General features: G+C 43.6%; 1 protein-coding gene across 3 annotated transcripts in view; it reads left to right on the top strand.

The window, feature by feature from the left end:
- Window positions 1-15,508, top strand: part of prkn (parkin RBR E3 ubiquitin protein ligase) — a 1,119,547-nt gene that overhangs the window by 197,525 nt on the left and 906,514 nt on the right. The window lies entirely within an intron of this gene.

Here is a 15,508-nt window from a genome sequence, read left to right as displayed (position 1 = left end):
ACAGCACAAACAGGCCCTTCGGCCCACAAGTTGTGCTGAACATGTCCCTACCTACTAGGCTTACCTATAACCCTCTATCTTACTAACTTCCATGAACTTATCCAAAAGTCTCTTAAAAGACCCTATCGAATCCGCCTCCACCATCACTACCGGCAGCCGAAACTATTCCACTGTTTTCCTTCCACTATTTGTGACAGAACTGTTGTCCTGTTGCCTACGACCTGTTCTCTTGTAACTCCCTTTCTAAAATATTCCACTCCTACTTTTCAAGATTTCCAAAATCCTTTTTTTCCCCTTTCAGTTGCTCCTTCTAAACCTTCTTTCCTGCCTTGTGTTCTTTTTTCCTGTTAATGCCCTATAAAGTGTTTGAGAGTCACTGTAAATTAAAGACACCTACCAGCTGTTGAAATCACCACATCCACTACTGAATTATTTGTAAGCCGTCATGAGAGGACCAGCCATTATTGCTGTATATTACCTGCTCAGCTTGGGCTCAGTATAGAATAAAGGGAGTTCTGCACTTCAAGAGGTGCTAACTGTCCTATCAGATAAGCATATAAAAAGAGCAGGGACGGTAGCCCCAGTATTCTGGTCAGTAGTTATTCCTCAGCCAGTATCACGAAAGATGGAGTTATTTTGGTAACTAATAGTTGATGTGATTTAAACTTGCCTGGGGGTGGCAATAAAACAGACAACGGCAAGTTTAGCACTTAAATAGGAATCTTCCTATACCAGTATATACCAGAAAAGAGGGACTCAATGCACCCACTTCCACTGAAGTTGTGGAGGAGGCTGGCTGGTTTCAGGATGGTTCAGTGATTGAATGAAAGGGTGCACAGGTTTTCAGACATGTGCTGAAGATCATGGCAGAAGAGGTCAAAAAAGGAGCGCTGTCATGAACCTACAAGGGGATGGAAATCATCCCACCCTTCCGTCCCTCTGCTGCAACAGCTGGTACTGCTTTGCTCGGCCTCATATTCTCTTCCCATTCCACCTTTTCATTTAGTGAGCGATCAAGGTCAGGCACTTCCTTTCTTCTGGCGACTCCTATATGGTGTCTAGAAAGGTGAAGTAGTACTACATTTACTTTCTTAGGTGAAATCCTTAGAGTATTTGCAAATTAAATGTTGAGAGAGTATTGGTGAAGTCTTGACAAAGTGTCCTAGAGAGTTTCATGTCTCAATGTTTACTTTATTAAGTTTTTATTTTAATTCCTTCCTCCTCCCTGTGTTTGATATAGATTTCCTGGAACGAAGATCCAGATGTCCTTCATCATGACTGCCAGAGGTTTACAAGAGCAACTCAGTGAATCAATTTCTGATTGAGATTAAATATACCTTGGTATATTGTCTCACAATCTCTCCATGCATTCCATAGCAACATGGTTGAAATCAGGAGCTCAATGAAGTAGAAATTGTCCCCTTATGCCACCAAACCATTCTGCTGCTCTAATACATTGTTTCCTCTGTGTGCTGAGGATTTCCTATTACTTCGGTTCATAATGATGCTAAAAAGCATGATGGTCATAAGCGTTCTATGCATTCATGCAAAATACATAGTAATTTTCCATACTCTTCCTTGCTTCCAGTCAGTTTTTTGCATACTCAATAACTTACTGAACATACCTCATACGTCTCACTTTAATACATTTATTAACTGGATGAAATCTAGTGTGCTCTCTTCAATATCAGGATTACTACCTAACATCTGTTAAATTAATCTATCCTATGCTGCTTGTTTTTCTCTTAATTTAAGACATAACATAAGTAGCACAATTTATCTACTCCAAGCCTTGCTTTCATGATTAGCCGGATTCTAATGCACTGTGTATTTATGGAAGGACTAACTCTCCTACCTTAATGTGGGGCGGCACGGTGGCACAGTGGTTAGCACTGCTGCTTCACAGCTCCAGGGTCCCGGGTTCAATTCCCGGCTCGGGTCACTGTCTGTGTGGAGTTTGCACATTCTCCTCGTGTCTGCGTGGGTTTCCTCCGGGTGCTCCGGTTTCCTCCCACAGTCCAAAGATGTGCAGGTTAGGTTGATTGGCCAGGTTAAAAATTGCCCCTTAGAGTCCTGAGATGCGTAGGTTAGAGGGATTAGCAGGTAAATATGTGGGGGTAGGGCCTGGGTGGGATTGTGGTCGGTGCAGACTCGATGGGCCGAATGGCCTCCTTCTGCACTGTAGGGTTTCTATTCTATTCTAATTCTCAGATACCTCTGACAGTTTCCGGAGAAATTCTCTGCCAATGCATCCAACCTGTATAACAATAATGGAACCCAGATGTTTTTGAGATCCTAAGGAATCCTAACCTTATCTTTAGACGAGTAAATTATTTTCCCTTTGAATATTTTTAGTTTGACATATTTGCTATATTTTGATTACTTGGAGTTTTATGTATTTTTTCTCCTTTCCGTTATATTTTAACCGATTACAACCATTCAGTTCATATTCATAGAAACCCTACAGTGCAGAAGGAGGCCATTCGGCCCATCGAGTCTGCACCGACCACAATCCCACCCAGGCCCTACCCCCACATATTTTTACCCGCTAATCCCTCTAACCTACGCATCTCAGGGGCAATTTTAACCTGGCCAATCAACCTAACCCGCACATCTTTGGACTGTGGGAGGAAACCGGAGCACCCGGAGGAAACCCACGCAAACACGAGGAGAATGTGCAAACTCCACACAGACAGTGACCCGAGCCGGGAATTTCTTCTTGCATAATCTTCTGGTATTTTGATTTATTTCTCTGAACCAAGACTATAGCCTTGATATTTACTAAGAGCTGTGCTCGAAGCAGGGCAGTGGTGCACTTCAGTGGGGATGCAATATTGTGTGGAAAAGCCCAAATGTACATTTAGTGCATCCATTTGTGATTTTTGAGCACAGCCACCTCATCACCATTTTAATTTTCGGGTCCCATCTAATCAGCAGAGGCGGGCATGATAATACACAAACTCAACTCAAATATTAAAAGGACAAATGCAAGGTTACAATTTGCAGGAGCTTGGAGTTAGCAGCAACAAAGGAAGAACCATCACTATTGTATTAGGATGCTCAACATTAATGACATCTCCCTTGATATGCTATTGGGGTGGTAAGGAATTGAAGTCAGGTTATATTCCCCAGTCGTGGGAGGAGGAATCTGTTGCTGATACAATGAAGGCATGGCTGGAGGTGGTACAGCAGCAAAAGTATAGAGCCACACTCTTGAATGCATTTCAGAAAGCTCATAGAGCCACATTCTTGGATGCATTATGGATTCACCAGTTCAGGAAAAGTGAATGCAATTGCGCATTCACCTATATCCTGCTATGTACATTCTCCCAACTCCTCACTCTGCCTTCTTAAACTTATTACATCATGCCTCACAACTGCCCAACCATCCTATTCTCTATGTTCTTGCTCACATCCATCCCTCCACCACTTCCACTCAGCCACATCTTTTTTCAATTTCACACTCACCCTCACCAAATGCACTCTATCCACCAGCCAAACATATGTCATTACATGGACTCATAGACCAGATCTTTCTATCTTGCAGGAGAAGAGAGCAGAAACACTAGGGAGAAGGAGGGAACTGGAAATGACCCTGCACACATTTGAAAAATGAAAGAAGAGACTCTGAAAATCAGACATGTCTCTGTATGGCTGTCCGTCAGATATAGAGAGCTCCCAATTACATGATGGCCCAATTGATTATAGCCATCCACATGTCATACTTAATTTCAAAAGCAAATGAAATATGGGGTGGATTTCTCCCGAAAAATTTCTAAGTGTCATGATGGTGAGAATAATGGAGTGATCCATGCCGGTCTCTGCGGTGCGCTCCACACCGCAATCCACCGACACTTGGTGCGTTGAAAGAGCTGCCACGTGAAACATGCCATTATGGTGTCTCCAGGCATGTGGCTCACCCGAAGTGGCCGCAGGTGTACGCCGTTAACAAGGGGGAGCTGTATTTAAACACTCATCCTGTACTCACAGCCAGTCACGCCAGGAAGATTGCAGTATGCAGATCAGTCCCACAGTTTACGAAGGGATAGTTCAGACACTGTGGAGGAGAAGTGGGCCATCCTATATCCCCAGAAGGAAAACAACCTAGCAACAGGGACTCCAATGTGGGAATGTCCCGACCTGAGGATCCCTGGCCCAGCCCAAGCCTCCCCAAGCCCCTGCCCCAAAACATGGCAGTGACTGACCCACCTTCTTGCACCCTGGAGGTTTATACTAAGTGGTACTCACCTCCCTGTTCGCCCTCGCAAATATTGCGAGGGCGAACCACACTTCAAAGGAGCAGTAGTGATTTACATCTGTTGGACATCACGCTGGAGAGGTGGGTGCATTCCATGAATGGGGTGGGTCACTGCTGAACTCACTAATGAGATTGAAATGCAGTCAATCTCATGCCAATCAGCCTCACACCCTTTCTGGGTTCACGTCATTTGAAAGGGGCCAGGAGAATTGCACTGTTTGACACTGGGTATGAAATGGATTTTTAGGCTTGCACGCTATTCTCTGGCATCAGCACAATCTACTAACAGTGTGGCGAGGTCAGAGAATCGCCCCCATGATCTATTGTCATAACTTTCAAATTCTTACGTTGGCAGTTCTCATTCATGTTTTCTTTTATCTCCCATGGAACCTTCAAGCATGCAGTAGGGGCTGTTGTATGTGATAGGTGATGATTCCTCAGAGGAGTTCGCTGATTCTGATGGTGCATTGTCTTGTGCATCATACACCAACTCAGATGCACGTATTTCAGTAGTAAGAGAGATATTTGCATTTTTACCTGCCCACACACATTTCACAGCAACAAATGCAGACAGTATGGCACGTGTAGCTATGGCAAGTCAGTGTTGGAGTATGCATCTCTCTTCCACCTCTGCTTGACACAGGCTGGACACAGAAGCTGTATCCCTGGGGTCACCGATAAAGAAAATAGTCACTGAACAGCAGCAGAGAATATGTGATTACTGATAGGCCTTCTGAGCACAATTGTCCACAATTGTAAAGAGATTAGAGGAGTCTGGCTCAAGCATGAGTGGGTTTTTGCGGTGTGGCACTACAGTTATGTCTTAATGCATGGATAGACTGGCCAACTGCATGGAACATAAAATGTGGCAATTACTCTAGTCTAGCTCGAGGACTTGCAGACTCTGGATGCCACTTTAAATGGGAAGACTGATACTCATCCATGGCCCTTCAGCACCTCATTGATCTGCAGCAAATGTTCTCCAGCACAGTGGTAGCAGTGAAGCCCATCTTGACCATGAGAGGAATGATGGTGACGGAGGACATTCAAGTGGGGACTTTAGTTTTTATTAATTCATGGGATGTAAGCATTGCTAGCGAGGCCAGTAATTATTTCCTATTCTTAATTGCCCTTGAGAAGGTAGTGGTGATCTGCCTTCTTGAATCACTGAAGTCCATGTGGAGTAGATACACCCACATGCTGTTAAGAAAGGAATTTCAGGATTTTTACCCAGCAACAGTGTGGGATTAGGGATGTAGTACCCACTTCTCACTTAAACTGTTTCATTCTCAAAAAAGGAATACTGCTCCTTCCTCCAGTGCCAGCCATCCTTTTATGAAAACAACACTCCCAACTTCCAGGCAGCCCCAACAAAGCTCATACAGAAGCATTGACAGTTCATATATAATTCAGCCATCAACAGTAATAGAGCAATTTAAATTCAAGCACCATAGGTGATAACGTAGATAAAGTCTAGCCATCTAAATGGGACATAAAACCAATGTTTCAGTCATCATTCGGGTGTGTCTTTAATGTACTGCAGCCATCATTTGATATTCATTCTACCAACTGGCTGTGTGCCCAGTCACAGGTGCTGCATGTACTCAGTGCAAGGTGACTTCATCACCAAATAGCCACTTCTTGGCGAAGCATGTTTCTAGTGCGCTCTGTTGCATCTAAGCTCGGAAGTTAAGTATAGTTTTAGAGTCTGCTTCTCTTAATATTTATGTTGGCAAAAATATTTTCTGTTCTACAGCTTTTTTGTCCTTTATGTTCATTATTATGATGGACTGCTGAAATTAAAAATGATAACCAAAAAGTGAGTTGCTTTCAGTGTATCAAAACAGACATAACTTGTCAAAAAGTCAAACATTAGATTCACCTAATTGAATTAATCCAGAAGCAAAGGTCTCCCTAGTTCTGAGCAATTTTTTTTGATATTTCCATTGGTGATGTTCTGCTTTAATTCTTGCCGCAAATTATTCAACATTACAAGATAATTTGAAGGTCAATGCAAGGACTTAATTTTGTTAATAAAATGCTATTGAGTTTCTAAATAATTGAAATAATAACAATCGGCCATAACTTCTAAGCTCCACAGCATACCCCAAAAATGCACTGGGGAACTCCTCTCGGAACATCACCGGTAAGGGCTTGCAGGGCAATTGCCCAGAAAGACAAACTTCCTCGCCTCCCAAGGTCCATTAACCCCCCTCTGCCCCCATTGAGGTCAGAATCCACCCCCCACCAAGGTCCTCCCCCCTCCCCCTACATGCCTGAGGCCCAACCCACTGCCTCCAAGGCCCGATCCTCCTGGCCACAAAACCCAACACCCACCACCCCCCCCCCGAACTCTGACAACCCATAGATGTCTGATTCCCCCGTCATCGCGAAGACCTATCCACTTACCTTAGAGCCCCTTCTCCCTGGCCTATCAAACATCTTTAAATTTCAATGGGACCTTTGACTTACCTTGTTTATGGCAGCTAGTGTTGTGAAAAAGGAGGCGTGGTCCTTTCATTTCAATTCTCCTGCACTTCAAAACTGGATCCCAGAAATGCACTGCACTTCCTGAAACTCGCCTGGCCTGAGTCAGAAGGTGGGGCATTACAGGATTGGAAAAAAAAATCATGCAAGTATTTGGGCGCAGAGTTGCAATCTGACACTGATTGCCACACCCAGGAAGTTATGATCTAGTATTTTTCTTAATTTGTTGATTTTGTGCATACTGCTGGGAATTCCACATTTATTGACCACCCCTATTTAGCCTTGCACCGACCTGTATGGTCACAGTTAACGTGGTGTAGTTCCATACACAGTGCTGTGAGGAAGAGAATTCCAGGATTGTGACCTGATGACAATGAAGGAATGGTGTTATTCCAAGTCAGTACGATGTGTGACTTGGAAGGGAACTTGCACATGTTGGTGTTCCCATGCATTTGTTGCTCTTATCCATCTAGATAGAAAAATCTGATGTTTCTTAGTCAGTTTCTAACCAAATGTGTTTCATCCATCAACTGATGGGCAATTTTATGATAATTAGTTGTGCTGAAATTCTTCCCCTCAGTGATTTGGTAGCATTTTTGAGAAACCCTTGTACATGTGTATGACAATCTTCCATTCTGGTTTCTCATGGATTATTTCCAAGGCACGCTAATTTCAGAAGGGATTCAGAGTCCAGTATGCCATATCCTACCAAAATTCATCCCAATGGTTCAAGGTATCCACATACCAGTCTGGTTCCACCTGTACTTACTTGAACTGACTACTATGTCTGCTTGTGTTCAGACATCTTTTGTAAATGACTACAAGTGGGACCCACACCAATTCTTGACTGAGACAGAAATGATATTTGATCCATATATCCTGAACTGATTTCAATTATCTGGGAGGGTCAGAAATGAAATTTCCAGATTTCCAGATTTCAAATGTCCACAGATTTTTTTCTCTTATTTGTTTGCCTCGCCGAAGAAAGATCACAGGCTGGATTTCCAGTCCCTGCTGGGGCCAGGATTGGAGATAGGTGCAAGTCAAAATTAGCCCTGCTGGCTGATGTGCTTGTTCCCTAGTTCCAGCTCACCTCTGGACCATTCTGTAGCATAGGGATCATGGGCTGGCAGCACTATCTGCCTGCATGAGGCAGGCAGCAAATCAAGCTCATTCAGAGCCTAATTGAGGTCAATTAAATGAGGCCAACCAGAACTTTTGAGTCAGTTTCCTGTTTCCCATAGATGGTAAGTGTCTGAATAGGTGCTTGGGAGTGAACACCCAGCAGCAGGCCAGTGGGGGAGGGAAGTATTCCAAACAGGCCTAGAGGCCCTCCCTGTTGGCCAGTGTGCAGGAATAGCCACAGGCTGCCCTGTGAAAGGACTCTCCGCATCCCTAGCTGCTCTAAACTCAACCTCCCCACCCTTCCCAAGTGGTGGCCTGCCTGCTGAAGCTATTTTAAATAAAGATTTTAAAAAGTTGGAAAGAGGGGACCTCCATTATGAAGTGCCCTCTCTCTTACTTACCATCTGTTCCAACCTACTGCTTCTTTCAAACTGGAAGTTCTCTGATTGACCTTACAACTTTGACCCTCCAGCGCTCACTCACTGCCTTTAATAGGACAGCAAACCTGTCCTCTGGCCATTAATTAGCCAGCCCTGGGACAATCACAGGTGAGTGACTTTTTTTCCTCAGGGACAGGTTTGGGACCTGGAAACAGTCCAAACTTCTGTTTCCTGTTCCCCGAGAGAAAATCTAGCCCCAAATGGCTGTAGAGGAGTTGAGGCTGAAAGGAGAAAATGTGTAATCAGGATGTTTCGGTCATCATGATGTGCAGCAGGCTGGTCCTTTCCTCCGGGTTAGTAAATATTAAAACTATCTAATAGCATGATGGAATTTTTCAACATTTGTTAAGGTAAGTACCCCATAAGCTGCATGGGAAGTGTTAAAAGAATCATCCTTGCAGCTGCATTGTGATTGGATGATTTATTGCTGCTAACACATTCTCAGTTCTGATGCATTTGGAAACAATGAATTGCCTCATTTTTGGTAGCATTGTGTTGATACTGGCAAAAAGTATGTTTTCTTTCATGCTTTGCATAAAGAGGAAATCAAAGCCAATCAGATCGTGGCAAACAATGAATATTCAAAAAGGAATAGTGAAATCTAAGAACCTGCAAAAGTCTTCTTCTTGAGTATTTGATTAAAAAGAATTCACTGTATTTAATTATACTTGATGTTAAAAATCGTTATGTACTATTCAACAATATTTAGGTGGCTAGCTGCCCAATCAGCACTTCTATGTTCTTTGGATTTTCATTGTTAGTGCCATCTCCCACTTCACATGTTGTTGGGAGCTGAGAAAAGGTCTGATTCTGTACCTGTACAAAGTGCTAAATAAAACGGTTGTCTTGATAGGGGACACAATTTTTGACAAAAAAAATCTAAATAAGGGACTTACCCTTCTAAATAAGTAAATATTGCACTTTTGAAGGGCCTTATTTTGCAACAGGCATTTTTTTTAACAAAAATAGTATTCAATTAAAATAATAGCAGACTGGAACAAAGAAACAGTGGCTGTTATTGCTGAGAGAAATGATCCGGTCACAACAGAGGCCTATTTATGTTAATATGACAGGTCTTCAGAGGACTGCTGCTCACTGCTTGGGGCCTCCATTCACTTGTGCTCAGCTTGGGAGTTGTATTTGATTGACGGCATAATCAGTTAGTGTGGACAGCAGAGGCAGGAAATGTATAGGACAATAACAGAAAAATAGATTTTTGCGAGGTCACTGATTAATGTACAGGGCAATGGATTGAATACAGAAATTTCAGGGTTTGTTTTTAAATCTCCATTTTTCTTTGGAGCTTGTGAGTTGAAAATTTGTTATCTTTAGAGTAAGGTCTTATCACAATTCACTAAAATACATTATGCTTTGTAAAACATTGCTCTCCTGTCATGTGAGAATACTGTTTTCCTGTGAAACTGTGAACGATCACGATGTTATAATAAAACCATAGGTCGAAACTGTGCATTAAGGGGAGAATTGGTCCAGTAACAAAAGATGTCCAAATACAAAATTTGAGAAAATAGAAAATGTGAACATATGGCTGCGTTCAAGGTTGTAACTTGAATAACCTTGTAAAGAACTCAAAGATCCTATGATGTCATCTAACCCCCTTGAGTGTGCTACATCTTTATAAAATACTGACAGTCAGCGATAGTCTGATGTAGCTTGTGAGGGAAATTATTCAACACAAGTAATTATTTATATTGAGTTGTCTCAATTTTTCATCGATGATATTGTCAATTTGATGCATACCAATTCAGGGTTAGATTAAGTTATAAGTACTGAAAATGGCACAAAATGGGTGTATTGGTTTATACCATAGGAACTTAGGACTCAGGAGCAGGAATAGACTATTCAGCCCTTCGAACCTGCTCCACCATTCAATATGACCATGTCTGATCTGATTGTGGTCTCAACTCCACTTTCCTTTTGTTCCTTGTAACCTTTGACTCCCTAGGTCTATCAAAAATCTATGTAATTCAGCCTTGAATAAGTTTAATGGCTGGAATTTTACCGGCCCACCACGGGAATCGGAGCGGGCGAGGGGCGGAGCATGGGAAGGTCCGTTGACCTCGGGAGGTATTTTACAGTTTCTAGACAAGCGAGGCCTTAAAATCCCACCCAATGACTCAGCCTCCACTTTTCCTGAGGATGAGAAATGCATAGCCAATGACCCACTGAGAGAAAATAAAATCTCATCTCCAACTTAAAATGGAGACCTTTGATTTTTAAACTGTGTCCCCAAGTCCCAGTCTCCCCACAAGAGTAAAAACTTTCCCAATATCCACCCTATCAAGTCCCCTCAGAATATTGTATATTTCAGTGAGATCATTCTTCATTCTTCCAAACTTGAGTGAACTTTCTTGGAACTGCTTTTAGTGCAATTTTTGAAATAAAGAAACAGAATGCCAGTTGTGATCCTATTCAGGTTTGGTACAGAAGAAGTAAACTTCCCTACTTTTATATTTTATTCCCCTTGCAATAAACATCAACATTCCATTTGCCTTCCTAATTTTTTTTTTGTGATATATGTACCAACACCCTCTGTGCCGCTGGGTTCTACAATCTCTCTCCATTGGAATAACATACTTCATTTCTATTCTTCCTGCCAAAGTGAACACATTCACAATTTCCTACATTTTACTCCATCTTATGAGAGTTTGTAATGGGGATTGCTTGGGGGTGTGGGGTACTGAGGGAGGTGCTGGTAGTTCAGGTGTTTGAAGGTTGCAAGAGTTTAAGGTGAGATGCCAGAGGTTAGTGACAGGAGGTTGTGGGTTTTAAACAAAAAGAAAAGCTGTGATTTGCACACACAGATTCAAACTAACAACAGGAGCAATGTCAGGAGCTGACAGATGGGTATTCAATCTTGCAGCTCAAAAGGGGTTGTTCATCTTCTTGCGGCATTGAAGTGCGGTCCTCCTGGTGATGCTGCTGGAACTGACTGCTTATGCCACTGCATCCCAGGCTTCCGATACCACATTGGCAGGTAGTCTTCTGCCAACCCTTGGAAAGAGGGTGGCCCTCCTCTCTTCCACAGCATCCAGCACCCGGTCCATCTCTGTATCCAGGAACCTTGGGGTAGTTCTTCCTGCAGCCATGTTGCTGGTTGGAATGAGAGTGGGTGCTAAAGGGAGCGATTAAATGCTGCTTCTGCATGTAGAGGACGAACACCGATTCCAGTGAATCAGGTGCCGATCAAATCAGGAAAACAACATGATTCACGTTGGGGGGAGTGTTGGCCCATTTGAATAGGTTGAATGGGGTCTGTTCCACGCTACCAATGCCAGCGGAAAACACTCCGGATTTCCCACTGGCATCAACGCTTAGAACCAATTTGGGAGAAACACACCCCTTGTCTTACATAATGGCTGTGGGATAGAAATCTGCCTCAGGTGATGGATAATCAACAGTCTATTTTATACTGTCGCTAATTTTTTTCCATGAAATTGGACAGTATGTATAACATACAAATGTGATCAGACAGTGACGATCAGGATGTGTAAAATTTATTTAGATTTAAATTTCTTTAAAAGTTATTACCTGTTTTGTTATGACATCTTAAACAATTTTTTACTGAGTCTTCAAGTCAAGACTTCCACAGAAATCCACTTCCCTTTAATTTTTCTGGCAATATGGCAATGTGCAGGTGCAGGTGCACAGAGCACTAATAATAATAATTAAAAGCTGTTTTTCCTGCTTTGCAAATCAAAACTAAATGCTGATGAGATCAGGCTGAAAGTGTGAACCAACCCTAGGTTTTTATATTTAAATATTTTTTGCAAGATGCAGTGATTGTAATTTGTAAATGGCAGTGTCCTTTTTGAAGATGACCTTGTTTGAAGTTTGCGAATTTAAACCCGACCAACCAGAAACCTTTGTAGTTTTCAACAGTTCTCTTGGAACAAACCCAGGTCTCTGGTTGGGTGAATTCACATTTTGTGAAATTGATGTGAAGGACCATTTGGAAAGAGCGATTGTCGTTTCAGGTGAAGCTATTGCACTGAAATGGTATTTTTTTCATGTGTTTAATCCCTCGAGCTGACAGACTCACATCTACTACAACATCTATCTTTTGATTTGTTGGCAAGGTCACTGCAGAAGTGAGTCTAAGCACCAGTTAGTCCTTCGGACGCAATGTCGCATGAGTTCAATAGGTGTACAGTATTATATAATGCTAATGGCTCACTTGATTGTTGAATTATGGTGGGAGGGGGACAAAAGATAATTTAAACAGCTTTCAGATTATATCTGGGTGTCTTTCCCCCTGCTCTGCACTTGCAGAATCAGTATCCCTAACCTCGATGTCATATTTGTCCCTGAGATGAGCTTCTAACTACATATCCATGGCAACATCAAGACTATCATTATCCATCTCTGTGATATCTACCAACACTGTTCTACCTTAGCTTATCTGTTGCTGAAACCCTGATTCATGCCTTTGTTACTTGTTGACTTGACTATTCCAATGCACTGCTGGCTTGCCCCCTATGTTCTACTCATTGTAAACTTTATGGTATCCAAAATTCTGCTGTGCCTGTCCTAACTCACACCAAGTCTCATTCACCATCACCATATGCTTGCTGACAAATATTGATTCAAGGTAGCACCTTGATTCAAAATTCTCATCTTTTCTTTCAAGTCCATCCATGTCCTTACCTGACCCTATCTTTGTGATATCTCCAATTCAGACAGCCCTCTGAGTATCTATGTTGCTCCTGACTTCTTGAGAATTCCTGATTTTAATTACTCCATTATTGGCATGTATGCCTTTAACTGCGAAGGTCTTAAACTTTGAAATTGCTTCCCTAAACCAATCTGCCTCTCTCTTTGACACCAGCTTCTTTAATCAAACCTTTGGTAATCTGCCCAAATATCTCCTTGTGTGGCTCAGTGACCAATTTTTATTTAATAACTCTTTAATAACACTCCTGTGGAGTGTTTTGGAAGGTTTTATTATGTTAAAGGTATTATCTAAGTACCAGTTACATAGAAATATAGAAAATAGAAGTAGGGGTAGGCCATTTGGCCCACTGAGCCTGGTCCGGCATTCAATGTAATTATGACTGATCTGTCTCTTAATGCCATATTTCTGCTGTCTCTTCATAGCCCTTGATGTCTTTAGTGTCCAGAACTCTATTTATTTCTTAAATAAATGTTGTGACTTGGCCTCCACAGCCTTATGTGGTTGAGAATTCTGCAGGTTCAATACCCTGTAAGTGAAGAAATCTTTCCTCACCTCAGTCCTAAGACCATGATCCTTGTTCTGGACCTACCAAAGTGGATAACTTCATGTTATATTGCATCCACCATATATTTGTCCACTCACTCAATTTGTTCACATTGTCTTGCAGCCTACTTACTTCCTCCTCACCACTCACAATTCCACCTAGTTTTTGTGTCGTTAACCATCTTGGAAATACTACATTTGACTCCCTCATCCAAATCGTTGATATATGTTATGAATAACTGGGGCCCTCGCACTGATCCCTCTGGTAACCCATCAGTCACTGCCTTCTACTCTGAAAAAGACCAATTTATTCCTGCTCTCTGTTTCCTATCTGCTAACCAATTCTCAGTCTATGCCAGCATATTACTCCCAATCCCATGCACTTTAATTTTGCACACTAAGCTCTTGTATGGGCCTGTACCTTTAGCAGGGGCACATCCAGTATTGACTGTCTGGTGAGGCAGGAACACGTATTCCAAGACTTTCTTTCCTTAGACTATAGGAGTTCAGTGACCCAGCATTGGGTACCTCATGCCAGGGATTCCATAAGCATTACCAATCCTCCAGGAATTAAAGATTAATCTCCCAGATGTTTGATGCGCTATCAATAAGGCGAAAGACTACCGATATGCCAATATAAGTGTAGGCTTTTATTCACAACAGAATCAGGAGCAGATCCCAACAAATAGCCGACCTGGACTGAACAAGGGGGAGGAGACAGCCACCTTTATACTAGGTGCTGAGGGGAGGAACCAAACTGGAAGGGGATGTGTCCAGGTATGACAAACACACACAACGGTGGTCCATATAGGACAAAGGCACAACTGAGGTCCACCACATTCACCCCTTCCTTTTAAAAAACAACACGGGGGTGAAGCGGAAACAATATCACAAGTCCAGACGAACCGGTGGCTTGATCCGTCGTCGCGATCGTCGTAGTGCAGGTCGCAGAGTCGTCCAAGCAGGGAGCGATGTCGGCCCAGGCTCCGTACAGTGAGCATCGAGAGAAGGCGCTGGGTGGTGTGAAGCGGACCGATCCGTCGTCCCGTCCAGTCGTCGGGTACTGCGTGGCGACGGCTCCGGCGACTCAAGCGAGCTGTACATAGGGGCGAGAGGAATGAGCAGTGGCCCTGGTGGCGTATGGGGAACAGTGGGAACCGGAGCTGGGGGGTGGGGGGCTGCAACAGGCTCTGGGCACACTACATTGGGGACTGAGGGAGGAAGAGGCGTAGCAGTCTCCGAATGGACGACACCAGGGACCGTGGGGCGGAAGGACGTGGTGACCTCCGGGGCACCCGTGGGTGCCAAGTCCCGGACAGAAACCGTGTCCTCCCGCCCATCAGGGTACGCTACATAAGCATATTGGGGATTAGCATGGAGCAGTTGGACCTCCTCGACCAAGGGATCTGCCTTATGGGTCCGGACATGCTTCCGAAGCAGGACGGGTCCCGGGGACATCAGCCAATCCGGGAGCGAAGTACCCGAGGAGGACTTCCTGGGAAATGAAAACATCCGCTCGTGAGGGGTCGTATTGGTCGCTGTGCACAAGAGTGACCTAATGGAATGTAATGCGTCCGGAAGGACGTCTTGCCAACGGCTGACTGGAAGGCCCCTAGACCGTAACGCTAATAGAACGGCCTTCCAGACGGTTGCGTTCTCCCGCTCTACTTGACCATTGCCCCTGGGGTTATAGCTAGTGGTGCGGCTGGAGGCAACGCCTTTGGCGAGCAGGTACTGCCTCAGCTCGTCACTCATGAAAGAGGACCCACGGTCGCTATGAATATAGGCTGGGAAGCCGAACAGGGTGAAGAGCTTGTTCAGGGTCCGAATCACTGTAGCCGTGGTCATGTCCGAGCAGGGGAAGGCAAAAGGGAAACGTGAGTATTCGTCAATGATATTCAGGAAATAAACATTGCGGTTAGAGGAGGGGAGGGGGCCTTTAAAATCAACGCTAAGGCGCTC

Source organism: Mustelus asterias, chromosome 15 (assembly GCF_964213995.1).
Source record: "Mustelus asterias chromosome 15, sMusAst1.hap1.1, whole genome shotgun sequence".
In the NCBI taxonomy this organism is placed as follows: domain Eukaryota; kingdom Metazoa; phylum Chordata; class Chondrichthyes; order Carcharhiniformes; family Triakidae; genus Mustelus; species Mustelus asterias.
The sequence above is the reverse complement of the archived record's forward strand: the minus strand, read 5'-3'. Positions and strand labels throughout refer to the sequence as shown.